Here is a 26,985-nt window from a genome sequence, read left to right as displayed (position 1 = left end):
CCACAATGCGCTATCGCTACAAGATTTAAAATTCAGGCTTCAGTTTGCCCAGCGGTATAAATCGGCGTTGCGCAAGGATTCGTGGCGCAAACCACAAATTTTCTGCAACTTTTCTCCGAGGCCAATACCGCTGCAAGAGAGGCCTTGGGAGCGGGGAAAACACCAAAAAAAACTTGCAAAAAACAAAAAAATTTTTTTTTTAAATCACAAAACATTCACAAGATACTTAACTATCGAATCGCTGCAAAAGAATTAAAAAATAAAAATGTTGACCTTATCTTTTTTGCAAATCTTCATACTTACCTCTGTTCCAAGGGCTGCATCACAGGTTTATCCCGGGTGTTTTTTTTTCATCCTAACTCATCATCAGCATCATCATAGGCAGTCCCTCGAATCCAGGATGGCTGGCTTCCACGTCAAAAATTTCACAGATGTTTCAATGAAGGACCTAAAATTCCAGATCCCGAACTAAAAAGATGCCTGTGCGTGGATTTTTTTAACGTGTGGTGACCGTTGCACACCAGCCACCACACGGTCTTGACAGAGCTAGGTCTTGATCCAGTAGCAAGGATTAACCAAGACGACTGGAGACCAGCTCTGCTTCACGGGCCTAGTGCGCACACATATCGCAGTGTTGATGGGCCCGTGCAGCCCCTGCACCGTCGCCTCTTCTGGTCCCCAAACTCACACCTCTCCTGGGCCCCGATCACGTCCCTCTACAATCTCTCACCACTCCTTCACCCTGACCTCGCCGCTCCTACTGTATCTGCTCCAATCACCGATCTGGATCTTTACTAACTGCTAAACACCCGGCCTGCAAACACCATCGGAGCAGGCCGGGGAGCAGAAGGAGCAACGTGGCGGCATACCACTCCAGGGAACAGCACGTGCTGGAGTAGGAGAGCAACAGCAATGAAGAGGGACGTCACCAAGATCCATCCTAACTACGGGTGTGCTGTGAGTCAAATTTTTGGCGAAAACGCTATTTCGAGTCTTGCACGCTGGCGGTCCGCTTCCCAGCAGTACTTAAAATCCGCCGGCGCAAGTCTTCCTGAATTTCCCGGTTTGCCAAAAACGGCAAAATATCACCGAAAAAAATGGGCACAAGGTTGCCGAATTTCCAGCCCATGGAACCCTGACTTTTGTAAAGAAAGAAAGACTTGCATTTATATAGCTCCTTTCACAGCCAATGAAGTATTTTTTGGAGTGTAGTCACTGTTGTAATGTGGGAAATGTAGCAGCCAACAGCAAATTCCTATAAACAGCAATGTGATAATAGAAACATAGAAACATAGAAAATAGGTGCAGGAGCAGGCCATTCAGCCCTTCTAGCCTGCACTGCCATTCAATGAGTTCATGGCTGAACATGAAACTTCAGTACCCCCTTCCTGCTTTCTCGCCATACCCTTTGATCCCCCGAGTAGTAAGGACTTCATCTAACTCCCTTTTGAATATTTTTAGTGAATTGGCCTCAACTACTTTCTGTGGTAGAGAATTCCACAGGTTCACTACTCTCTGGGTGAAGAAGTTTCTCCTCATCTCGGTCCTAAATGGCTTACCCCTTATCCTTAGACTGTGACCCCTAGTTCTGGACTTCCCCAACATTGGGAACATTCTTCCTGCATCTAACCTGTCTAAACCCGTCAGAATTTTAAACGTTTCTATGAGGTCCCCTCTCATTCTTCTGAACTCCAGTGAATACAAGCCCAGTTGATCCAGTCTTTCTTGATAGGTCAGTCCCACCATCCCGGGAATCAGTCTGGTGAATCTTCACTGCACTACCTCAATAGCAAGAATGTCCTTCCTCAAGTTAGGAGACCAAAACTGCAAACAATACTCCAGGTGTGGCCTCACCAAGGCCCTGTACAACTGTAGCAACACCTCCCTGCCCCTGTACTCAAATCCCCTCGCTATGAAGGCCAACATGCCATTTGCTTTCTTAACCGCCTGTTGTACCTGCATGCCAACTTTCAATGACTGATGTACCATGACACCCAGGTCTCGTTGCACCTCCCCTTTTCCTAATCTGTCACCATTCAGATAATAGTCTGTCTCTCTGTTTTTACCACCAAAGTGGATAACCTCACATTTATCCACATTATACTTCATCTGCCATCCATTTGCCCACTCACCTAACCTATCCAAGTCACTCTGCAGCCTCATAGCATCCTCCTCGCAGCTCACATTGCCACCCAACTTAGTGTCATCCGCAAATTTGGAGATACTACATTTAATCCCCTCGTCTAAATCATTAATGTACAATGTAAACAGCTGGGGCCCCAGCACAGAACCTTGCGGTACCCCACTAGTCATTGCCTGCCATTCTGAAAAGTACCCATTTACTCCTACTCTTTGCTTCCTGTCTGACAACCAGTTCTCAATCCACGTCAGCACACTACCCCCAATCCCATGTGCTTTAACTTTGCACATTAATCTCTTGTGTGGGACCTTGTCGAAAGCCTTCTGAAAGTCCAAATATACCACATCAACTGGTTCTCCTTTGTCCACTTTACTGGAAACATCCTCAAAAAATTCCAGAAGATTTGTCAAGCATGATCTCCCTTTCACAAATCCATGCTGACTTGGACCTATCATGTCACCATTTTCCAAATGCGCTGCTATGACATCCTTAATAATTGATTCCATCATTTTATCCACTACTGAGGTCAGGCTGACCGGTCTATAATTCCCTGTTTTCTCTCTCCCTCCTTTTTTAAAAAGTGGGGTTACATTGGCTCCCCTCCACTCGATAGGAACTGATCCAGAGTCAATGGAATGTTGCAAAATGACTGTCAATGCATCCGCTATTTCCAAGGCCACCTCCTTAAGTACTCTGGGATGCAGTCCATCAGGCCCTGGGGATTTATCGGCCTTCAATCCCATCAATTTCCCCAACACAATTTCCCGACTAATAAAGATTTCCCTCAGTTCCCCCTCCTTACTAGACCCTCTGACCCCTTTTATATCCGGAAAGTTGTTTGTGTCCTCCTTAGTGAATACTGAACCAAAGTACTTGTTCAATTGGTCTGCCATTTCTTTGTTCCCCGTTATGACTTCCCCTGATTCTGACTGCAGGGGACCTACGTTTGTCTTTACTAACCTTTTTCTCTTTACATACCTATAGAAACTTTTGCAATCCGCCTTAATGTTCCCTGCAAGCTTCTTCTCGTACTCCATTTTCCCTGCCCTAATCAAACCCTTTGTCCTCCTCTGCTGAGTTCTAAATTTCTCCCAGTCCCCGGGTTCGCTGCTATTTCTGGCCAATTTGTATGCCACTTCCTTGGCTTTAATACTATCCCTGATTTCCCTTGATAGCCACGGTTGAGCCACCTTCCCTTTTTTATTTTTACGCCAGACAGGAATGTACAATTGTTGTAATTCATCCATGCGGTCTCTAAATGTCTGCCATTGCCCATCCACAGTCAACCCCTTAAGTATCATTCGCCAATCTATCCTAGCCAATTCACGCCTCATATCTTCAAAGTTCAAATAATGGCCAGATAGTCTGTTTTTGTTATGTTGATTGAGGGATAAATATTGGTCAGGACACCAGGATTAACTCCCCTACTCTTCTTCAAAATAGCGTCATGGGATCTTTTACGTCCGCCTGAGAGAACAGACCGAGCCTCGGTTTAACATCTCATCAGAAAGATGGCATTTCTGACAGAACAGCACTCCACTGGAGTGTCAGCCTAGATTTTGCGCTCAAGTTCTTGAAGTGGGTCTTGAACCCACAATCTGCTGACTCAGAGGCAAGTGCGCTACCCACTGAACCGCAGCTGACACAGAGTACAAAATCCAGGAAGTATTGCTGAACCTAGATAAAAATTGGTTCTGCCACAGCTGGAGTATGATGTCCAATTCTGGGCACCATACTTTAGGAAGGACGTGAAGGCTTTGGAGAGGGTACAAAAGAGATTTACTAGAATGGTTCCAGGGATGCGGGATTATGGTTACATGGCTAGATTGGAGAAGCTGGGGTTGTTCTCCTTAGAGCAAAGAATCATAGAATCACAGAAAATTTACAACACAGAAGGAAACTATTCGGCCCATCGTGCCTGTGTCGGTCGAAAAAGAGCTACCCAGCCTAATCCCACCTTCCAGCACTAGGTCGATAGCCCTGTAGGTCACGGCTCTTTAAGTGCACATTGCAAGTACTTTTTAAATGTGATGAGGGTTTCTGCCTTGACCACCCTTTCAGGCAGTAATTTCCAGACTCCCACTACCCTCTGGGTAAAAACAATGCCCGCATCTCCTCTCTAATCCCTCTACCACCTACTTTAAATCTATGCCCCCTGGTTATTGACCCCTCTGCTAAGGGAAACAGATCCTTCCTATCTCGGCCCCTCATTATTTTATACATCTTAATTAAATATCCCCTCAGCCTCCTCTGTTCCAAAGAAAACAACTCCAGCCTATCCAATCTTTCCTCATAGCTAAAATTTTCCAGTGTTACCTTTAAGGATCTGTGGACATACGCTCCAAGGTTCCTCCAACCTCTCAGTATCCTCCCATTTACTGTGTATTCCTTGACTTGTTGCCCCTCCCCAAATCCATTACCTCACACTTTTCTGGATTAAATTCCATTTTCCACCCAACTGACCAGCAATCTAAAGCTTTCCTCCTCACTGTCAACCACAGCTAATTTTTATATCATCTGCAAATATCTATATCATGCCCCCTATATTTGAGTCTAAATCATTAGTATATACAGGGTACTACAAAAATCAGGGGCCGAGTACTGAGCCCTAATGTAATGTCCAGTCTTTATTAGAAATCACTGCTGCTTTCCTATGAGCCTGGAATGTCTTGTACTGTCTTGTGTGTAGGACCTCCGGCCTGGGATAGCAGTGGGCCATGTGGGTGGAGGACCTTCTGCTGGGGCTAGCAGCGGCTAGAGTCGACTGCGCTGAGAATCTGGAGAAGGCTGCCCTTGCTGGTTTAAGAAGATGACTCCAATTTTTCTGTTGATTTGATTTTCCCAACCTGATGGATGTACAAGGCTTCCCTGGACTTCTTGGAAGATTTTGGGCCACTAAGAACATTGCTGGAAAAAGGTGAAGATTTTTTCTTTTATGGCCTGCTTACAGTTATCATTGCAACAGCAGCATTATTGGTAAGTTTACATTTATCATTTTTATTTTTATACTTCCATATAGTTCATGTTGTCTTTTTAAATTTCCTAAAAGTTTAAGTATAAGAGCCAGGGAGTCCCTTCGGCTGGGGATAGGAGCTGGCCAGCGCGGATTTCAATAAATGCAGGTCAGGCTTTTTCCTACTGTGCTTCTAGGGTCGGTGCGCCGGTTTAAAACATTTTGTTTGCGGTGAAAGTTGGCCTTATGCCCCGAAATGACACGTAACCTTCGTTTACACGTACACCAGTGCCAGAATATATGGCGCCAAACATTCTGGCGCTGGTAGTAGATGCCGACGCCCCAACATTGGGGAATCTTTTAACTAATCTTCAGCGCCAGAAAAATCACTGGCCACCGAAAAACAGCGCCCAGTGCTGGGGCCTATAACTTTCAGAATCGGCTGACGAACACTCAAGGGACCCTATTCTGGCCATACCCAAGTTATGGGCCGCGGACCGCTGCACCTGCTCCAAATGGTTTTGGAGCAATTGCATTCTTTGATCCATGCGGACTCCATCCACCTGGGGGCTGGACAGACAACCAGACACCCACACTTCTAGCAGCCGCATTCTCCTTCCAGTCATAATCTCGTAGGGGCTAAACCCTGTACTCTTGGAGGGAGTTCCCTTAATAGCCATTAGAAGGAGGCTGTGATTCAGGGCTTTCACAAGCCCATTTTTAAGAGTTCAGTTCATTCGGTCCACTATTCCTGCTGCTTGGGGATTATATGGGATGTGAAAGCATGTCTTAATCCCCAACAATTTAAGAGTTTCTTTCATCACCTGACCAGTAAAATAGGAATTGCGACCAGATTCAATATTTTCTGGCAGACCCCACCGGTAGAGGACACTAACAATATTCCAACGGTGGATAGTCAAGGGGCTATAGGGAGAGAGGAACTTAACACAATCACAATCACTAAGGAAGTGGTACTCAGTAAGATAATGGGACTAAAGGCAGATAAATCCCCTGGATCTGATGGCTTGCATTCTAGGGTCTTAAGAGAAGTAGCGACAGGGATTGGGGATGCATTGGTTGCAATTTACCAAAATTCCCTGGATTCTGGGGAGGTCCCATCAGATTGGAAAACTGCAAATATAACGCCTTAATTTAAAAAAGGAGGCAGACAAAAAGCAGGAAACTATAGACCAGTTAGCCTAACATCTGTGGTTGGGAAAATGTTGGAGTCCATTATTAAAGAAGCAATAGCTAGACATTTGGATAAGCAAAATTCGATCAGGCAGAGTCAGCATGGATTTATGAAGGGGAAGTCATGTTGACAAATTTGCTGGAGTTCTTTGAAGATGTAACGAACAGGATGGATAAAGGGGATTTCCAGAAGGCATTTGACAAGGTGCCACATGAAAGGTTACTGCACAAGATAAAAGTTACTGCACAAGATAAAAGTATATTAGCATGGATAGAGGATTGGCTAACTAACAGAGAACGTAGGCCCCAAGTTTCCACATGATTTGCTCCTGATTTTTAGGAGCAACTGGTGTAGAACGGAGTATCTTAGAAATCGGAATTCTCGTCATTTAGTTTGCTCCAGTTCTAGTCAGTTAGAACAGTTTCACTTTGGAACAGAATTTTTTTTTCAAAAGGGGGCGTGTCCTGCCACTTACGCCTGTTTTCAAAGTTTCGTCAGTGAAAACTTACTCCAAACTAACTTAGAATGGAGTACGCGAAGATTTTTGTACGCTCGAAAAAACCTTGTCTACACTTTAGAAAATCAGGCGTAGGTTACAAATCAGGCGTAGGGAATGGTGGTGGGGGGGAGGGGGGGTTAAAGGGAAGTTTACAAACATTAAACACTTCAGTTTTACAAATAAAGAACCATCATCAATAATAAATGATAAATATATCAATAAATCAATCAAAAAAAATTAATAAGAAATAATTTTTTTTTAAATCAATAAATAAAACATTTTCTACTTACCGACTGCAGCACCGGGAGCCCTCCAACAGCGTGCTGGGATGCCCCCCTCAGTGTGTCTCTGTCAGTGTCTCTCTCTGTCTGTCTGTGTGTCTCTCATTCTCTGTCTGTCAGTGTCTGTGTTTCTGACAGCGAGGGGAGGGGGAGGAGGGGGGTAGAGGGAGAGAGGGGGGAGCAGAGGGAGGGAAGGGGGAGAAGGGGGAGGGATGTGGGAGGGATGGGGAGAAGAGGGAGGGGGGAGAAGGGGGGAGGGGGAGAGAAGGGGGGAGGGGGAGAAGGGGAGGGGAGAAGGGGGAGGGGGAGAAGGGGGGAGGGGGGAGAAGGGGAGATGGGGGGAAAGGAAATGGGGGGGGAGAAGGAGATTGGGGGGGAGGAGATTGGGGGGGAAGGAGATGGGGCGGAAGGAGATTGGGGGGTGGGAGAAGGAGATTGGGGGGTGGGGGAAGGAGATTGGGGGGGAAGGAGATTGGGGGGAAGGAGATTGGGGGGGAAGGAGATTGGGGGGGAAGGAGATTGGGGGGGGGAAGGAGATTGGGTGAGGGGGAAGGAGATTGGGGGGGGAGAAGGAGATTGGGGGGGGAGAAGGAGATTGGGGGGGGAGAAGGAGATTGGGGGGGGAGAAGGAGATTGGGGGGGGAGAAGGAGATTGGGGGGGGAAAGGAGATTGGGGGGGGAAAGGAGATTGGGGGGGGAAAGGAGATTGGGGGGGGAAAGGAGATTGGGGGGGGGAAAGGAGATTGGGGGGGGGAAAGGAGATTGGGGGGGGGAAAGGAGATTGGGGGGGGGAAAGGAGATTGGGGGGGGAAAGGAGATTGGGGGGGGGAAAGGAGATTGGGGGGGGGAAAGGAGATTGGGGGTGGGGGAAGGAGATTGGGGGGGGGGAAGGAGATTGGGGGGGGGAAAAGGAGATTGGGGGGGGGAAAGGAGATTGGGGGGGGAAAGGAGATTGGGGGGGGGAAAGGAGATTGGGGGGGGAAAGGAGATTGGGGGGGGGGAAAGGAGATTGGGGGGGGGGAAAGGAGATTGGGGGGGGGGTGGTGGGGAAGGAGAAGGGGGAGGGAGGCTGAACGGGCCGGGCCCGAGACTTCGGGCAGGGCCCGTCCCCAGCACCAGATTTACAGGTAGATGGCGTTGGGTCGGGCCGGGGGGTGGTGGGAGGGAGGTCGGTTCGGTTCGGGTCGGGGGGAGGGAGAGGGAGGTCAGGTCGGGGGGAGGGAGGTCAGGTCGGGTCCGGTCCGGGGGCGGGAGCGGGTGTCGGGTCCAGTCCGGGGGCGGGGAGCGGGGAGGGTAGGGGGGGCGGGTGTCGGGTCCGGTCCGGGGTGGGGGCGGGTTTCGGGCGGGTGTCGGGTCTGGTCCAGAGGCGGGAAGCGGGAGTCGAGTCGGGTCGGGAGGAAGCAGGAGCTGGCCGTGGGAGGTGCCTTATTCACGCAGCCCCAGTGAGGCCATTCGGCCAGGGCTAGGGGCTGCGTGCTTCGGGCCCCTCCCACACAGTTTCGGGCGCCTGGAGCTACTGCACTTGCGCGCCCACTGTAGCGCGCATGTGCAGAGGTCCTGGCACTGTTTTCGGCGCAGGGATCTGGCTCCGCCCCCTACAGCTCCTGCTGCGCTGCGCCGAGGGCCAGAGGACCTGCAGAGAGGTGGAGAATCTGGAGGGTTTTTTTAGGCGCACTTCATGGCGCGAAAAACGGGCGTCCAGGTAAGGACTGCGCCGTTCTAGGCGCGGCTCGAAACCTGGGCCCAGAGAGTCGGGATAAATGGTTCATTCTCTGGTTTGCAACCAGTAACTAGTGGGTTGCCGCAGGGATCAGTGCTGGGACCCCAACTACTTACAATCTATATTAACGACTTGGAAGAAGCGACGGAGTGTAACGTAGCCAAGTTTGCTGATGATGCTAAGATGGGAGGAAAAGCAATGTGTGAAGAGGACACAAAAAATCTGCAAAAGGACACAGACAGGCTAAGTGATGGGCAAAGATTTGGCAGATGGAGTATAATGTTGGAAAGTATGAGGTCATGTACTTTGGCAGGAAAAAATCAAAGAGCAAGTTATTATTTAAATGGAGAAAGATTGCAAAGTGCCGCAGTACAGCGGGACCTGGGGATACCATTGGCCTTCTTGATCACTTGCTGTACCTGTATACAAAAGGATAGTATGCAGGTACAGCAAGTGATCAGGAAGGCCAATGGTATCTTGGCCTTTATTGCAAAGGGGATGGAGTATTAAAGCAGGGAAGTCTTGCTACAGCTATATAAGGTATTGGTGAGGCCACACCTGGAATACTGTGTGCAGTTTTGGTTTCCATATTTACGAAAGGATATACTTGCTTTGGAGGCAGTTCAGAGAAGGTTCACTAGGTTGATTCCGGGGATGAGGGGGTTGACTTATGAGGAAAGGTTGAGTAGATTGGGCCTCTATTCATTGGAATTCAGAAGAATGAGAGATGATCGTATCGAAACGTATAAGATTATGAAGGGGCTTGACAAGATGGATGCAGAGGGGATGTTTCCACTGATCGGGGAGACTAGAACAAGAAGGCATGATCTTAGAATAAGGGGCCGCCCATTTAAAACAGAGATGAGGAGAAATTTCTTCTCAGAGGGTTGTAAATCTGTGGAATTTGCTGCCTCAGAGAGCTGTGGAAGCTCGGACATTGAATAAATTTAAGACAGAAAGAGACAGTTTCTTAAACGATAAGGGGATAAGGGGTTATGGGGAGTGGGTGGGGAAGTGGAGCTGAGTCCATGATCAGATCAGCCATGATCTTATTGAATGGCGGAGCAGGCTCGAGGGGCCGTGTGGCCTACTCCTGTTCCTATTTCTTATGTTCTTATGTAAAACATGCTCAATCAGGACCCATGCAGTTTGATTTGCAGTAGCTTTGCTGACTGGGAAAACGTCTACCCATTTTAAAAACCAATCTATTATCACCTGGGCAAACTCTTTGTCTCTGGAGGTACAAGGGAGGGATCCAATATAGTCATCGGGGAGGGTTTTCCATGGACCACTTGTTGCTTTTACATGGGCCAGTGGGACTTTGAATCTCGGGCCTGGATCGTACTGGGCACAGACAATACACTGATCCAACACTTTGGCCACCATTTGTCTTATGTTAGGCCACCACATATTTTGGGATAATCTTTGTGTTAGACCCTCTCCCACTGATGTCCACTGGACACGCGTGTCCACTGGACAATTTCGGCCCCTAGAGAGTCAGAGATTTCCACCCGGTTTTGGAACCATAGTAACTGATCTGGTTCCAATGTGATGTCCTTCCTATTTTTGGGACACCCGGGGTCCAGTGCTCTTCATGGCAACTTCCCGGTCCACCCTCCCACACTAGTTCTTATGTCTGGCCCAACATGTAGCCTGTTTGATCACCCCCTCAACCTCAGGCAAATTATGCCTGAGAAGTTAGTCGAGATGGTATTCAACCCTCACCCCCACAGACCAAATTTTCCCTTCGGGTTGGACTATTACATTCCCTCCCATGTCCGTATTCCCGTGCCACAGACATCAATTAATCATATCTAACACAATATCATGTTTCTGGAGCCAATCCACCCGTAATATGCCATCTGACTCCTCGCTGTGTCCCTGTGTCCAAACAACTGAGTAACAGGTGGTCAAGGTGCCCACGGTCAGGCTGGTTTCTACTAACTGACCGTGGTCCAGCCCTCCCCCAAAGCCTCCTAATTCTATCACTCCTTTATAGGTGAATGTCCGGGGAATTTCTCTCCACACACGTGTGGGTCGCCCCGATATTGACCAACACTCTTGCAGTTACATGGGGCCTGACATCATCATTATTGTTATGTCTTTAGATGCTCTGATAATGACTCTACGAGACAATGTATTGTACTTGAATTGTAGTGATCTTAGTCCATTTAATGTAACTCCAGTGACGATCACACATGGTGGCCTGCCTTTTATACTAGGCCTGGCACATCTGTACAGGTAACCTACAAGTCTCCCACTGAAGTCTGAAGTGCCCTCTGGTGGCACACCTTAGTGACCATACAGCTGGTGCACAAGTAGTGCCCTCTGGTGGCACAGCATATGTAATAGTGCAAGCAGTAAACATGTTTGGATACATGATAGTTATCATCATAGGCAGTCCCTCGGAATCGAAGAAGACTTGCTTCCACTCCTGAAATGAGTTTTTTGGTGGCTGAACAGTCCAATATGAGAGCCACAGATTTTGTCACAGGTGGGACAGAATCCACTGCCTTACTTTGAACCGATCGTCACCATCACGATCGCGCCCAGAAAAGGCTGCCTGCCCGAATAGTGATTCCATAATCGGTCTCCCCGAAGTAGAAGAGACTGTATTGTGAGCAGTGAATACAGTATACTAAATTGAAAGTACATCATCATCATCATAGGCAGTCCCTCGGAATCGAGGAAGACTTGCTTCCACTCTTAAAATGAGTTCTTAGGTGGCTGTACCGTCCAATACGAGAACCACAGTCCCTGTCACATATGGGACAGATAGTCGTTGAGGGAAAGGGTGGGTGGTACTGGTTTGCCGCATGTTCTTTCTGTTGCCTGCGCTTGATTTCTGCATGCTCTCGGCAATGAGACTCGAGGTGCTCAGCGCCCTCCCGGATACACTTCGTCCCGTTAGGGCGGTCTTTGGCCAGGGACTCCCAGGTGTCAGTGGGGATGTTGCACTTCATCAGGGAGGCTTTGAGGGTGGCCTTGTAACGTTTCTGCTGCCCACCTTTGGCTCGTTTGCCGTGAAGAAGTTCCGAGTAGAGTGCTTGCTTTGGGAGTCTTGTGTCTGGCATGTGAAAAATGTGGCCTGCTCAGCGGAGCTGATCGAGTGTGGTCAGTGCTTCAATGCTGGGGGTGTTGGCCTGGTCGAGAACGCTAATGTTGGTGCGTCTGTCCTCCCAGGGGATTTGTAAGATCTTGTGGAGACATCGTTGGTGGTATTTCTCCAGCGACTTGAGGTGTCTACTGTACATGGTCCATGTCTCTGAGCTATATAGGAAGGCGGGTATTACTACTGCCCTGTAGACCATGAGCTTGGTGACAGTTTTGAGGGCCTGGTCTTCAAACACTCTTTTCCTCGGGTGGCTGAAGGCTGCACTGGCGCACTGGAGGCGGTGTTGAATCTCGTCGTCAATGTCTGCTCTTGTTAATAAGAGGCTCCTGAGGTATGGGAAATGGTCCACATTGTCCAGGGCCACGCTGTGGATCTTGATGACTGGGAGGCAGGGGGGGCAGTGCTGTGCGGCGAGGACAGGCTGGTGGAGGACCTTTGTCTTACGGATGTTTAGCGCAAGGCCCATGTTTTCATACACCTCAGTAAATACAACAAGTAAATCACTGTTTCACCTGAAAGGAGTGTTTGGCCATGGATGGTGGGGAGGGAGGAGGTAAAAGGCAGGTGTTGAATCTCATGCGCTTGCACGGGGAGGTGCCGTGGGAAGGGGAGGGGATGTTGGGGTGATTGAAGAGTGGAACAGGGTGTCTGGGAGAACAATCCCTTCGGAATGCTGAAATGGGAAGGGAAGATGTGTTTGGTGGTAGCATCACACTGGAGGTGGCGGAAATGGTGGAGGATGATTTGTTGAAGTTGGAGGCTGGTGGGTAAAAGGTGAGGAAAAGGTGGTTCTCAGAAGGAAATGGCAGCACACACATGAAACCAACACTACAACACTTCTTATGCATATTTTGCCTGTACACTTTGCTCTTTCAGCAGCCCAATCAGTATTCCTTCTGGAGTTTTCAGAACACCCAGAAAGGCATCAAAGGGTTTTGCTGCCAGGCTTTTCATTAAATCCACAGGTAACACAAATATTAATGTTATCTTAAAAGCAACAAGTGTTTTTTTTAAACTTGACTTTTAGTTTTCTCACTCTCCCCTCACTAATCTCTGTGCACAAGAGTTGTTGGCCAAAGATTTAGGAGCGGTGCTTCAATGATAGCTCATCCATAAAGTCACACTGGGATACAGAGTTTTCTCAGTTCAAATTTAAAATAAACAGATGTCTTGTCATTTCCCATGAATAACTCTACAAGACATCCCATCTCCAACTATGCAGAATTTTGTGGAAAAGCATGTTACTCTCACTATGAAATACCTCATCAGGCATTTTCTTCAGCTATATTTCTCAAAAATCAGACACGTGGAAGCTACACAAAAGTAACAAAAACACCCAGCAGCTTATGGGAATCTCCCAGTTCCACAATTCAAAGACAAGTTGTATTCCGTTCAATTTTGTGATGTAATACTAGCAACACGCTCTTAAAATAAAACATTTGAATCACTAGAACTGAGATGTAAATTAATAATATAAAGTAAAAAAACAGAAAATGCTGGAAACACTCAGCAGGTCCACGCAGCATTGTGTTTTAAGATTTCATGTTTGTTTACCTTTTTAGCATGGGAAATGTCATTTTATTTAACTTCATTACTGTACTTTTCATGTAAAACAAAGACAAAATTGGCATGTTACAAGGTGACTGATGTCATTTAAAGTTTCAGAACCATGGTCCTGAAATTACACTGTATGCTACTAACATATGAACACTCAATGCATTCATCTGAAATTCCTCTCTACTATTTTAGCAAAGGTGATAACCCACGCCTCCACCAGAACAGTGGTATTGACTAAATTCTTCACAGAATAGAATGGGACTTGTGTTGCAGGAATCATGCCCGAGTTGCGTGAGGATTACAACTGGTCAGGTTTGAACAGTAAAGTTGAATTTATATCCTACACTTTTCATCCTCAATCAGTAACTTCAGGGAGAAATTTCATGGAACTTTGTTTTCTTAAATGTTTATATATATATATATATATGTTTGATAAGGAGATTAAGTGGGATCTTCAATGCTCACAAAAAGTTTTTGGACAGAAAGGATTAAAACAACCTATATTTTCTTACGTAGCATTGGTTCCTAGCAATCCTATTGTTTTCAGTATATAGGGGGATTGGGTGAGGGGATAGGACGAGGAAGAGGCGCTTGGAGTCAAAGCTCAGTGACAAAACATCACATTTCTGTCAGACAGCCTGAATGAGTCCAGTCACCTCATGATGAATTCAGTTTTTTTTAATTGAAACAAAAAAAACAAAAAATAATTTGAGGCATTGGTTTTATATGTATCTTTTAACACATTTTACTTTGCAATCAGGCTATCAAAGTTTTTTTTTAACTCCCTGGTCTAACTGGTCTCTTCTCTAACCAGCAGTTTTGTACAATAGTACACTGTTCATTTGCCTCCCATAGTTGCTTGACAACTGGTGATTTAGGACTTGCTGTGAAATGAAAACCTGTTTGAACTGGATTATTCAAAAGCAATCATGCTCTTTATTGTTCCACCCAAGATAGAATAATTACCAAGGGCTCTCCTGTAGCAAATAAAGAATAGGAAAAAGAACCACAGATAAACTGTCGGAGAAATAAAAAGGATGCAGAAAACCAATGCAGAGAGATGCTGCTTTGCGAAATAAAAGTGTGTTCCATATTTATCCAGTTCTACTTGCATACAAATAAAAGACCTATAAAGTAAAAATGTTAATAGTTTTCAGTCTTACAATGCCACAGCTACAATAAACACTTTAACTGACAATTCCGAAGGGAACAAAACTACCTGTATTTGATGTGTTAGAGAAAAAGAAATGTTTTCCCCCCCAAAAGAACAATAGTTCCTTCCAACTGGAGGGTAGGGGGGTTACATTAATTATTTTTTAAAAATCTGCATTTCATTCTCCGGCTGTGACACAACAGCCTACCAAATCTCCCAAAATCCCGGATATCTCCGAACCCATGTTTGCCACCTCTTGTACCATGTCCCTCAAAGAGAAATATTCACCATTATGGGTCATAAAACTACTCAGGAAAAATATATCGTTAAAGTTAAATGAGCAAGCATAGACAAGATAATCAAGTACTCACCATTCTGGACCAGTCTGCAGCCTTTGACACAGTTGACCACTCCATCCTCCTCACCAATGTCCAGCTGGGTGGGACTGCATTCGCCTGGTTCCATTCTTATCTATCTAATCGTAGCCAGAAAATCTCCAGCAATGGCTTCTTTTCCCACTCCCGGATCGTTACCTCTGGTGTCCCCCAAGGATCTGTCCTTGGGCCCCTCTTATTTCTCATCTATATGCTGCCCCTTGGCGTTATCATCTGAAAACACGGAGTCATTTTCCATATGTACGCAGACGACACCCAGCTCTACCTCTCCACCACTTCTGTCGACCGCTGCTTGGTATCTAAATTGTCAGATTGTTTGTCTGGCATCCAGTACTGGATATGCAGAAATTTTCTCCAATTAAATATTGGGAAGACCGAAACCATTATCTTTGGTCCCCGCCACAAACTGTGTTCCCTAACCACTGACTCCATCCCTCTCCCTAGTATCAATCTGAGGGTGAACAAGACTTTTCACAACCTAGGTGTCATATTTGACCCTGAAATGAGTTTCCAGCCACATATCCACGACATAACTAAAACCGCCTTTTTCCACCTCCGTAACATTGCCAACTCCGTCCCTGCCTCAGCTCTTCTGCTGCTGAAACCCTCATTCATGCCTTTGTTACCTCTCGACTTGACTACTCCAACTCACCCCTGGCCGGCCTTCCACATTTCACACTACATAAACTTGAAATCATCCAAAACTCAGCAGCCCATGTACTAACCCGCATCAAGTCAAGATCAGCCATCACCCCTGTGCTTTCTGACCTACATTGGCTCCCAGTTAAATAATGCCTTCATTTCAAAATTCTCATCCTTGTTTACAAATAGGTCCATGGACAACCCCCTCTCTATCTCTAATCTTTTTCAGCCTCATAATCCCACAAGATGTCTGCGCTCCTCAAATTGAACATCCCGCATTATAACTGCTCAACCATCGGTGGACGTGCCTTCAACTGTCTGGGCCCTAAGCTCTAGAACTCCCTCCCTAAACCTCGCTTTCCTCCTTTAAGACACTCGTTAAAATCTACCTATTTAAACAAGCTTTTAATCATCTGCCTTAATTTCTTCTTTAGCTCGTTGTCAAATTTATGTTTGTCTGTAACACTGTTGTGAAGCGCCTTGGGATGTTTTACTACGTTAAAGGCGCTATATAAATAAGTTATTATTATATAACTACTCAGGAAAAAGATCCAGTTATAGTTAAATGAACATAGACAAGATAATCAAATATTCTTCACACAAAGAGCAATGCACACTTGGAATAGACTTCCAGGTACAATGGTGGAGACAAAAACCTTGAGAGGAATAGTTGAATACTGTGATAGAAGTACTCCCCCTGCAAGAGTACACTAGGATGGGCTAAATGGCTTTTTACATCCATATCCATCATATTCCCACATAGCATTCCAAACCAGTCACCCAATTTCAATAGTGAGGAGCCAGACAAGAACAAATAAGAAAAAAAAAGCCATCCTGCCTTTCCCTCTAAAAATACACATCATGTATTTGCCTGAACTGGAACCGTATTTAACCAGCAGTAGAATTACTGCAGTAGAATATCTGACACACGGGTATGTTGGCCATCCTAACTACACATGTTTTTTTTTTCTAGAGCATGGGCAACTGAGAGACGCAAAACGTTTTGATGAAATACAATAACGCAACTTCAGAGAGAGACATTATGAGCAGCACGTGCCGCTGGCGTTGTGATGTCAGGGGCGGCGCGTGCGCAGAACTCTCCCTGGGATTGCGCGTGGCGGACGGAGGCAACAGGTGGGGTCTGAGCGTTAGGCAGTCTGTGCAGGGCCGGCCTGCCTGCGGTGTCTATGTACGTGGTACGCGCCAGTAGTTTCAAAACAAAAAAAAAAGGTTTGGCAGATGCATTTGAGTTGATGAACTATGTCTATTACAAAATTCAATGTGTTTGTTGCCAATATAAAATGTAATGTGTTTACTGCGAATACAAAAGCAAAATGGATGCTGGAAACACTCAGCAGGCCAGGCAGCATCTGTGGAGAGAGAAACAGTTAACGTTTTAAGTGGATGACCTTTCGTCAGAACGTATTACTAAGTTCAGTTGGACTTTTTTTGAAGTGGATATCCTACATTTGTAGATTTATTAGTGCCAGCTGTGGCTCAGTGCACTCGCCTCTGTGTCAGATGGTTGTGGGTTCAAGTCTCACTCCAGGGACTTGAGCACAACAAATCTTGGTTGACATTCCAGTGCAGTACTGTCGGAGGTGCCGTCTTTTGGATGAGACGTCAAATCGAGGTCCCATCTGCTCAGGTGGATGTTAACGATCCCATGGCAATATTTTGAAGAAGAGCAGGGGTGTTATCCCTGGTGTCCTGGCCAATATTTATCTCTCATCAACATAACAAAAACTAATTATCTGGTCATTATCACATTGCTGCTTGTGAGAGCTTGCTTGTGTGCAAATTGGTTGCTACATTTCCCACCTTACAACAGTGACTACACTCCAAAAGTACTTCATTGGCTGTAAAGCACTGAGACGTCCGGTGATCATGAAAGGCGCTATATAAATCTGTCTTTTTATTACTCATTTTGCCTCACTTAAGCCCATGATATTACCACAGTAGTAGTGATACGATGTTGTGCGTGTAACGAGGTGACTGCTCACTTTCTAATTATGTGGAATTTCAAAGTTTTATTCTCCAGGCCTGATGAATACTTGCAAAAAGTAATTCAGATAATGTTAAGTATCATAGATATGGCTAGAAAAATTGCAATGAATTAAAACATGGCCAGATGTAGACAGTAATTGAATCCAAATACTGACAATTTTAGAAACATTGAAACAGGAGTCGGCCGTTGAGCCTGCTCCGCTATTAAATAAGATCATGGTTAATTTGCGACTTTAACTCTATATACCCACCTTTTGGCCCACAGCCCTTAATACCTTTTGGTTAACTAAAATCTCAATTAAAATTAACAATTAATCAAGCATCAATTGCTGTTTGCGGAAGAGAGTCCCAAACTTCTACCATCTATTGTGTGTAGAAATGTTTCCTAATTTCACTCCTGAAATGTCTGGCTCTAATTTTTAGACTATGCCTCCTAGACTCCCCAACCAGTTCTCTGTACCCTATCAGTTCCCCTTAATATCTTGAAACCTTCAATCAAATCACCCCTTAACCTTCTAAATACTAGGGAATACAACTCTAATTTGTGTAATCTCTCCTTGTAATTTAACCCTTTGAGTCCAGGTATCATTCTGGTAAAGCTACACTGCACTCCCTCCAAAGCTGATGTATCCCTCCTTAAGGATCCCAACAGTGTTATTGCTGTACGGTTCTTGGGTCTGCCCTAAATATTCTTTCAAGGTCAGTGTCACTGGTATCTCCCATAAGAGGACTTTGTATCTCCCTAAAATCAGTAGCTGACCTTTACTGTCTAATAAGTTGTCATGATAGCATGACCCGGGACTGCAACAAAAGCACAATGTCATGTGAACGAGATGCCCTAATCTCTCTCGTGCGACCTTGTGTGGTTCTCCAATCTTCTGAGAGGTGGAATGGATGAATGCTGTGGCGGGACAAGATCAGTGGGGGAGAAAGCAAGAAACTGGTTTGTTTTGTACGTTGAAAGTGCCTGAACAGAGTACAGGTTGAGCTTCCGAAATTCAGAATATTCCGGATACCTGGTTGATCTGTGGTGGGGTCGTCCAGAATCTGGAAAATGTTCTGAAATCCAAACATTTTTTTAAACCGATTACTGCTGCGAGTGGGCCTAGGGAGAAGGAAAAACACTCCCTTCCCCCCCCCCCCCAAATTTCCCAAAAAATGAAAATTCACAAAACCCTTATCTACTAAATCGCTGAAAAATAATTTAAAAATAAAGGGCTCAATTTTCCCCAGTGATTTGTGCTGTTTTTTTGGAGCAGGCTGCTATTTTTGGCCTAAGTTTAAAAAAACCACAGTTTCCCCGATCAATTTGCACCAGCGTAACTCAGTTACGATTTTTTTAGGTACGTTTTTTTTTTCAGCCAAAGGGGGCATAACCTGCCACCCGCACCAATTCTGGCCATTTAGGCAAGTTTGGCCAGCTGAGAGTTGCTCCAGTTTTGCTTAGGCCAGCGAATGTGGCCTCTGCAGAAAAACCTTCTGGAGAGTTAAAAAGGGGGTAAGTGCAGCAGATGCCCGGACAGCAGCAGCAGGAAAGGTGGGAGAGAGAGGTGTGGTGGTGGGGGGGAAGCTTTTTGGGTGTAGTTAGGTGCGGGGACCGGGAGGGAGGCAGCTATTCGGCCTGGGATAGGGGCGGGTGAGCGGACCAGTAAGGCACTCGGGCTTGGGGGGGGGGGGGGCATCGGCAAGCCCTTCATCCAGGGTTGGGCGGCAGAACGGACTGGTAAGCCCTTCGGCCAGGGCAAGGGGTGGGAGACGCACCGGCAAGCCCTTCGGCCAGGACTAGGGGTGGGAGAGCACAGCAGCAAGGCACAGGGGGCCAGGGTCAGGCAGGGGAACGGACTGGCAAGCCCTTCGGCTAGGGCAAGGAACGGGAGAACGCACCAGCAAGGCACTTGGAGGTGGGGGAGCTGGAGCTGGACCGGCAAGGAACTCGGAGCAGGATGGGCAAGCTGACCGACACGCCCTTCGGCTAGGGGTGGGGGTAGCGTGACCGGCTTTCATAATTGGAGGTAAGTTGCCGCAATGTATTTTAATGTGTTTTTAAGTTGATGCAATGTGTTTTAAAAGCTCGCATCGTGCCCCTGATTACCATGGCAAACTGATCTTTTTTGTGCAGATCAAGGCTCCAGCCCCCAAAACTAAAATACAGGTTAGGCCATGCCAAAATGAAGAAATCCAACGGGGAAACTTAGAACTTTTTTTGGGGGGTGTACTTGGGCCCCCAAAAAAGGGGACAAACTCTTCAAGTAACCCAAAAAAAACTTTGGGGAAAATTGAGCCCAAAAACTTTAACTTAACTTTTTTGCAGGTCTTCAACGCATGTTTTTCCCGGCTGCCGACCTCTGACCCACAGCCAACACTGCCGAAACCGGAACCATTGACCTGGCCCCCCCCCCCCCCCCCCCGCCCGGCTGCTCCTCGTCTCGTTCCCTCGGCCCAGGCGTTTTTGGTTTCAGGATGTCGAAAAGACATTCCAAAGTATCCGATCCTCGGCCGAGACGTTTCCAGATTCAGGATGTTAGAAATACTTTCCCAAATCTGGAAATGCCTGAAATCCGGAACGGCCTCGATCCCGAGGTTTCCGGATTTCGGATACTCCTAGTCTCTCGCCTCTTCTGGGCCCCGAACTCGCGCCTCTCCTGGGCCTCGATCACATCCCTCTACGAAATCTTGTCGTTCTTCCCGCATTCTTGACACATTATTAACATTGTGACGGATTTGAATAACAATACAGAATTATCTATTTTACTGAATGCTTGCAATGCATTTTTGATTGGAGTGGTGCTTCAGTGGTGATGTTCAGCTGATGATAATGCTCTGTGTTAAGTGACAAACCAAGGTTAGGATTTGGACTGTCAGGATAGACTATATTTAACATATTTAGTGTCAGGAACTGAAAACTAAGCATGGGCTTTGGAGCCTCTGGATTACTACTTCCTGGACTGGTAATAATACAGCAAGCCAACAAAAACAAGGGTTAGGCTTGGAGCTTTTCAGAATAATGACCTTGAACTGAGCAATGGAAGTTCAGGTTAGTCCTTCCATCATCGGAGGCGGAGCGGGGAGATCAAGGAGGCCTACAAGAGGTCTAACATTAGGGAGCAGAGTCGGGAGTTCATTGTCGGAGGCGGAGCGGGGAGATCAAGGAGGCCTACAAGAGGCCCAACGTCGGGGAGCAGAGTCAGGAGTTCGTCGTCGGGGGCCAGCTGGTGCAGCTGCAGCAGGGAGAGAAGACAAAAAAGTGGAAAGAAATGGAAAGGTGATGTCACAGCCAAGGGGGTAAGTGATTGGTGAATAGTTTTTCATTTTTCTTTCAGTAAGTAACCTTTTGCATTATTGTCGCCAAATTAAGTTAATCTAAGGGTTAAGTCATGGCAGGAGAGCTCGGACACGTGTTATGCTCCTCCTGTGCTATGTGGGAAGTCGGGGACGCTTCCAGTGTTCCTGACGACTACATGTGCGGGAAATGCATCCGCCTGCAGCACCTGACAGACTGCATTGCGGCACTGGAGCTGCGGGTGGATTTACTCTGGAGCATCCACGATACTGAGGATGACTTGAATAGCACGTTTAGTGAGTTGGTCTCACTGCAGGTAAAGGTTACGCAGCCAGATAAGGGATAGGTGACCAACAGGAAGAGCAGTGGAAGGAGGGTAGTGCAGGGGTCCCCCCTGCGATCATCCCCCTGCAAAGCAGATACACCGCTTTGGGTACTGTTGAAGGAGATGACTCATCAGGGGAGAGCAGCAGCAGCCAAGTTCCTGGCACCGTGAGTGGCTCTGCTGCCCAGGGGGGCAGGAAAAAGAGTGGGAGAGCTATAGTGATAGGGGATTCTATTGTAAGGGGAATAGATAAACGTTACTGCGACCGCAACCGAGACTCCAGGATGGTGCGTTGCCTCCCTGGTGCAAGGGCCAAGGATGTCTCGAAGCGGGTGCAGGACATTTTGAAGGGGGAGGGTAAACATCCAGTTGTCGTGGTACATATATGTACCAACGACGTAGGTAAACAGCATGAGGTCCTACAAGACGAATTTAGGAAGCTAGGGGCTAAATTTAAAAAGTAGGATCTCAGGATTGCTACCTGTGCCACATGCTAGTCAGAGTAGGAATCGCAGGTTAGCTCAGATGAATACGTGGCTTGAGGAGTGGTGCAGAAGGGAGGGATTCAAATTCCCGGTTCTGGGGGAGATGGGACCAGTACAAACCGGGCGGTCTGCACCTGGGCAGAACCGGAACCAATGTCCTAAAAGGAATGTTTGCTAGTGCTGTTGGGGAGGGGTTAAACTAATATGGCAGGGGGATGGGAACCTATGCAAGGAGACAGAGGAAAGTAGAATGGGGGCAGAAGCAAAAGATAACAAGAGGAAAAATAAAAATGGAGGGCAGAGAAACCCAAAGCAAAAAGGGCCACATTACAGCAAAATTCTAAAGGGGCAAAGGGTGTTAAAAAGACGAGCCTGAAAGCTCTGTGTCTCAATGCGAGCAGTATTCGCAATAAGGTGGACGAATTCACTGCGCAGATAGCAGTTAACGAATATGATGTAATTGGCATCATGGCAACATGGCTCCAGGGTGACCAAGGCTGGGAACTCAACATCCAGGGATATTCAACATTTAGGAAGGATAGACAGAAAGGAAATGGAGATGGGGTGGCGTTGCTGGTTAAAGAGGAAATTAATGCAATAGTAAGGAAGGACATTAGCTTGGATGATGTGGAATCGGTATGGGTGGAGCTACGGAATACCAAAGGGCAAGAAATTAGGGATGCGTGCAATAAAGGTACAGCAGTTATCATGGGCGACTTTAATCTACATATTGATTGGGCTAACCAAGCTGGTAGCAATGCGGTGGAGGAGGATTTCCTGGAGTGTATTAGGGATGGTTTTCTAGACCAATATGTCGAGGAGCCAACTAGAGGGTTGGCCATCCTCGACTGGGTGGTGTATAATGAGAAAGGACTAATTAGCAATCTTGTTGTGTGAGGCCCCTTGGGGAAGAGTGACCATAATATGGTAGAATTCGTTATTAAGATGGAGAGTGACACAGTTAATTCAGAGACTAGGATCCTGAACTTAAGGAAAGGTAACTTCGATGGTATGAGACGTGAATTGGATTGAATAGACTGGCAAATGATACTTAAAGGGTTGACGGTGGATAGGCAATGGCAAACATTTAAAGATCACATGGATGAACTTCAACAATTGTACATCCCTGTCTGGAGTAAAATAAAACTGGGAAGGTGGCTCAACCGTGGCTAACAAAGGAAATTAAGGATAGTGTTAAAACCAAGGAAGAGACATATAAATTGGCCAGAAAAAGCAGCAAACCTGAGGACTGGGAGAAATTTAGAATTCAGCAGAGGAGGACAAAGGGTTTCATTAGGAGGGGGAAAATAGAGTATGAGAGGAAGCTTGCTGGGAACATAAAAAGTGACTGCAAAAGCTTCTATAGATATGTGAAGAGAAAAAGATTAATGAAGACAAACATAGGTCCCTTGCAGTCAGATTCAGGTGAATTTATAATGGGGAACAAAGAAATGGCGGACCAGTTAAACAATTACTTTGGTTCTGTCTTCACGAAGGAAGACAAAAATAACCACCTGGAAATACTAAGGTGTAAAAGGAAAATGGGAAGGTTTCGCCTCCCACGAGCGGGCTCCCTGATATAGAGGGTCGACGCTCGCCCCAACCCACGTAACAGCCCCCGGAGTTAGCAGACAGAGATGAATGGCAAGGTATAACGATCTTTTATCATGAACGTCCGGGGACACCTCTTATCACAGCCGCCTGTGAGTGGAGATGCTTCCCGAACAGCACAATCATACAACTTTTATACATTTCAAAAACCCCTCCGTTCCGTGGTAAGACCTCCCTAGATCTCTAATTGGACTACCTTATCAGTGCTACTTTGGATTGACAGGCCAAGACCCTCGTGACCACCTTAGAGCGTGACTAGAATGACTTCATTAGGTCAGAATTTGTTGATTCTCCTTGGTGCCTGTGAGTCCGCCTCGAGCCTCTTCGCAAGGTCTTATCAATGTCTGTTTAGGTTCTCGCATTGTATCCTGTCGGAATATTATTGAATTGATAACTTCTGGAGCCTTGGTACAAGGCCGAAGAGAGGCCTTTTACTTCCTTATGGGTCGGTGCAGGAACCAGCACTTTAACCCTTGTCCCGCTGGTACCCCTAATGCCAAATTTCTCTTGCATAAGGGACCGAGTGGCTAGTGAGAAGGGGGGACTGAAGGAAATCCTTATTAGGCGGGAAATTGATGGGATTGAAGATCGATAAATCCCCGGGGCCTCATAGTCTGCATCCCAGAGTACTTAAGGAAGTAGCCCTAGAAATAGTGGATGCATTGGTGATCATTTTCCAACAGTCTTATCGACTCTGGATCGGTTCCTATGGACTGGAGGGTAGCTAATGTAACACCACTTCTTAAGAAGGGAGGGAGAGAGAAGGCAGGTAATTATAGACCGGTTAGCCTGACATCAGTTGTGGGGAAAATGTTGGAATCAATTATTAAAGATGAAATAGCAGCACATTTGGAAAGCAGTGACGGGATCGGTCCAAGTCAGCATGGATTTATGAAAGGGAAATCCTGCTTGACAAATCTTCTAGAATTTTTTGAGGATGTAACTGGTAGAGTGGACAAGGGAGAACCGGTGGATGTGGTGTATTTGGACTTTCAAAAGGCTTTTGACAAGGTCCCACACAAGAGATTGGTGTGCAAAATTAAAGCATGTGGTATTGGGGGTAATGTACTGACGTGGATAGAGAACTGGTTGGCAGACAGGAAGCAGAGAGTCGTGATAAATGGGTCCTTTTCAGAATGGCAGGCAGTGACGAGTGGGGTGCAGCAGGGCTCAGTGCTGGGACCTCAGCTATTTACAATATACATTAATGATTTGTATGAGGGAATTGAGTGTAATTTCTCCAAGTTTGCAGATGACACTAAATTGGGTGGCGGTGTGAGCTGTGAGGAGGACGCTAAAAGGCTGCAGGGTGAGTGGGCAAATGAGTGGCAGATGTAGTGTAATGTGGATAAATGTGAGCTTATCCACTTTGGTAGCAAAAACGCGATGGCAGAATATTATCTGAATGGCAGCAGATTAGGAAAAGGGGAGGTGTAACAAGACTTTGGTGTCATGGTACATCAGTCATTGAAAGTTGGCATGTAGGTACAGCAGGCGGTGAAGAAGGCAAATGGTATGTTGGCCTTCATAGCTAAGGGATTTGAGTATAGGAGCAGGGAGGTCTTACTGCAGCTGTACAGGGCCTTAGTGAGGCCTCACCTGGAATACTGTGTTCAGGTTTGGTCTCCTAATCTGAGGAAGGATGTTCTTGCTATTGAGGGAGTGCAGCGAAGGTTCACCAGACTGATTCCCAGGATGGCAGGACTGACATATGAGGAGAGACTGAATCGACTTGACCTGTATTCACTGGAGTTTAGAAGGATGAGAGGGGCTAGAAACATAAAATTCTGACGGGACTGGACAGATTAGTTGCTGGAAGAATGTTCCAGATGTTGAAGTCCAGAACCAGGGGACACAGTCTAAGGATAAGGGGTAAGCCATTTAGGACTGAGATGAGGAGAAACTGAGAGTTGTTAACCTGTGTAATTCCCTTCCGCAGAAAGTTGTTGATGCCAGTTCATTGGATATATTCAATAGGGAGTTAGATAGGGCCCTTGTGGCTAAAGGGATCAAGAGGTATGGAGAGAAAACAGGAAAAGGGGTACTGAGGTTGAATGATCAGCCATGATCTTACTGAATGGCGGTGCAGGCTCGAAGGGCCGAATGGCCTACTTCTGCACCTATTTTCTATATTTCCATGAAATGCTGATGGTTGATTATGAATGTTTCGCATTTCTGATGATCTATATTTCAGTTCTGGAAAGCCAAACTAGTCAAGAAAACCTGAAATTCAGATTAGAGTGTATAAATTTCAAAAATTGAATTTCACTTGACAGTTTATACTCCACTACATTGATGTTTTTACAAAGGTATTAACCAACGTATTTTAAAGTGTTAAGCATTTTTACATAACCTTCATTGATCAGAAGTTCTACCATGAGGATCTGCCATTGGACGATCTGCTACATAATTGCAACTGAAATGTAAAAAGTCATGTCTGACAAAAAGTTACGCCATTATTTGACACCAGATGATTGTTGAATTGTCTTGTTTCAAATCATAAGGGACTCTGTTTTAATATTTCTTTACAGGATCTTCTAGCTGTATCTACATTGTAGCTACTTTTAATTACATGCTGGGAAAGATTCTCCCAGACATCTGTTGCTTGTTACTGGGACCAGTGTTGCTCAATGTTATCCAAATTGCCCTTAATTTAGTGTATTTGGGGTGACCACTTTATCAGAAACTTTGCACTTCAGGTCACGCCTTGGTTCATAAGAATCGTAATAACCATAATCTGTTCAGATTGATGGAGCGACCAGCATAGAGGTTTTCTGCCTGTTCGCAGCGTTCTTTGTATGAGCAAGGCAAATCTCTGCTCGGTTGCCTGACTGCCAGTGAAATTTCCAAGAGCCAAGTTAAACTTAAAGCTAATTATATGGATTGACTGCCCTAATTTGTTTTAAACTTAAATTTAAAAAAATACTGCTTCAAGCTAGTTGTGAAGCTGCAGTAGCAGAAGGCTACTTCCTCCAGATTGTGTCTCACCCGGCATAAAATTCCAAACTAACAAACAAACAATTCAGCTTGTAATTATACCAGGGAACCTACTCTGCAGTAATGAGATGTATAGTATGATTGCACCATTTAAAATTACTTGCTGTAACTGTCATTAAAACATTATTAAAATGGATTGTTGCTTGTTACTCAGGACACGTTTTTGATGTTGACTTACTGTTGTGTTTCAGTTGTCACTTAGTTGAGTGGGCCGCCCCGACCTGTGCGAGAACACTACCGCACATCGGGGCTATAAATAGAGCTGGAGTGCCAGGCCCTGGAACATCATGGCGAAAGTGCGACGAATGAGAGTATGGGGCCCAGAAGAGCCGAGGGCTGAGATACAGCACGGGCCTGCCCACACTGCGATATGTGTGCGCACTAGGTCAGGGAAGCAGAGCAGGTCTCCAGTCATCCTGGATAAAGGCCTAGCTGTGTCAAGCCCGTGTGGTGGCTGATGTGCAACGGTCACCACAGGTTTAAAAAAAATCCACGCACAGGCATCTTCCAGCCCCTCAATTGGAGTTCAGGACTGAAATATTGGGTCCTTCATTGAAACATCTGTGAACTCTTGTGGAAGCAAGTCATCCTCGTTCGAGGAACCACCTATGATGATGATGATAAGTTGAGCTG

The 26,985-nt window shown here is 46.2% G+C and overlaps 2 protein-coding genes across 7 annotated transcripts in view; one reads left to right on the top strand and one right to left on the bottom strand.

The window, feature by feature from the left end:
- The window catches only part of mlc1 (modulator of VRAC current 1), a 56,114-nt gene extending 39,910 nt beyond the window's left edge, over positions 1–16,204 (bottom strand). Inside the window, exon 1 of the mRNA XM_070896636.1 lies at positions 14,982–16,204. The gene's annotated coding sequence lies outside the window, so the exon portion shown is untranslated. The remainder of the gene's footprint in view (positions 1–14,981) is intronic.
- Positions 16,205–16,722: 518 nt separating this feature from the next.
- Positions 16,723–26,985, top strand: part of mov10l1 (Mov10 like RNA helicase 1) — a 92,029-nt gene continuing 81,766 nt past the window's right edge. For 3 of the 6 annotated variants that reach the window (XM_070897394.1, XM_070897395.1, XM_070897390.1), the window contains exon 1: positions 16,793–16,877. The gene's annotated coding sequence lies outside the window, so the exon portion shown is untranslated. Of the gene's footprint in view, positions 16,878–26,985 lie in introns of all 6 variants that reach the window. The other 3 variants (XM_070897393.1, XM_070897391.1, XM_070897392.1) reach the window with 3 other exon arrangements.

Source organism: Pristiophorus japonicus, chromosome 13 (genome assembly GCF_044704955.1).
Source record: "Pristiophorus japonicus isolate sPriJap1 chromosome 13, sPriJap1.hap1, whole genome shotgun sequence".
NCBI lineage: Eukaryota > Metazoa > Chordata > Chondrichthyes > Pristiophoridae > Pristiophorus > Pristiophorus japonicus.
This window is presented reverse-complemented; position numbering and strand designations above follow the sequence as displayed.